Raw genomic sequence first — 1,458 nt, forward strand, 5'->3', positions numbered from 1 at the left:
TGTGTGTGTACACTATCCACTTACAGGCTGCCAGAGTCCCGGTGTTCACTCGTAGCTCTAGCCGGACTAACTAGCAGCATTTGGGGCATTGGGGCTCATTATATTTTACATGGACAATACCCAACTCTGCTTGGCTAGATGACACCAGTGGCATTACTAAAATAGCATGGCAGGGGACGGTGCTCTCATAAGAGCACAGCCATCCATTTCAGCTAATCAGATTCGATTTTGATGAAGTAGGGGATTATTTATACAAATATAATTAACAATAAGACAGGCCTGAGACTCTGACCTCTGAAAATCAATACAGTACGAGACAAATACAGTATTTGTTAACTACAAAACACTGAATTTAGCGCACTAGGTGTTCAGTGCTGTAAAGTCTTTATCACTGAGCCATTATTTCACCAGACCAGCCAATAAAATGTCTCGAAAAATATGCTCTTCCCTTTTAACGAGGTCTCCCCTGTCAGGAGAGTGCAGACAGAGCACTGGAACAAGTAAATGCTAACTGATGGGTAACGTAGCAACAGCATTCTTCTCCAACAAAAGGGTGTCAGCACAGCTGGTATGCATGCTGAAGATACCACAACACAGACCAACACAAAGCACAGCGCACTAAACCTCTGTGTGCAGACACTACTTTATGACACGACTGCACAGCAGCCAAAATGGTGAATTAACTTCATTCTTAGAAGCCTGATTAAAAATGTACTCAAGTGTAAGCTAGAATTTGCTGTGTGATTTTTTGTGTTAATGAAATAACAGATAAAAAATAGGAGTATTTCTAACATTTTGTCTTTATTACTCTCTCTCTCCCATAAACAAAGTCAAATATGACTTATGTGAAGAGGGAGAGAAGGGATTTAAACAGATTCTTAACCTTACCTAGTTAAAAACTTCTGTATTTCAAGTATTCATTAATTGCAGTGGAAAACCGTGTGTTTATTGTTAAAACTGATTTTTATATGTTTTAAATCTGGTAAACTAAGAAGAAAAGCAAAAGTTCTTTCATTCAAAATTTGGTGCCATATCGCCCTCATGTGGTTTATAGTATGAAATGCTATAGTTCTCTAGTAGCTTCCACAAACAAACCAACAGGAACAAAAGGCAAATTGACCTCCAAATCTTCAGTGAGCCAGAAGAGACACATCTAGACATACTTTGAAGACAAAGAGTGTTTCTGTTTGTGTGTGGTGCAAAGCAAGTTCTCTACTTGTGCATCGTGACCCAAAAATAATAAATGCAATTAGCCACATCATTTTGCACAGTTAGGGCAGTAAAATGAACTGAGTTTTAAAAGGGAAGAGAAAATACTCCCTAATACTCACTAACATCAAAGTCTATGTGTCCAATTAAACTTTTCAATATTCTAGCACAAATTTATCTGTCACTTGGTAATGTGGTTCATAAAAATTTTTTGGCCATATATTTGTTCCATGTGTTAGGCTGGGGGGG

The 1,458-nt window shown here is 38.2% G+C and overlaps 1 protein-coding gene across 1 annotated transcript in view; it reads right to left on the reverse strand.

Moving 5' to 3' along the window:
* LOC107577642 (pleckstrin homology-like domain family B member 1) overlaps positions 1–1,458 on the reverse strand; it is a 9,025-nt gene that overhangs the window by 4,920 nt on the left and 2,647 nt on the right. The gene's annotated exons all lie outside the window — the stretch shown is intronic.

This window comes from Sinocyclocheilus grahami, unplaced genomic scaffold (assembly GCF_001515645.1).
Source record: "Sinocyclocheilus grahami isolate Dianchi unplaced genomic scaffold, SAMN03320097.WGS_v1.1 scaffold6723.1, whole genome shotgun sequence".
NCBI lineage: Eukaryota > Metazoa > Chordata > Actinopteri > Cypriniformes > Cyprinidae > Sinocyclocheilus > Sinocyclocheilus grahami.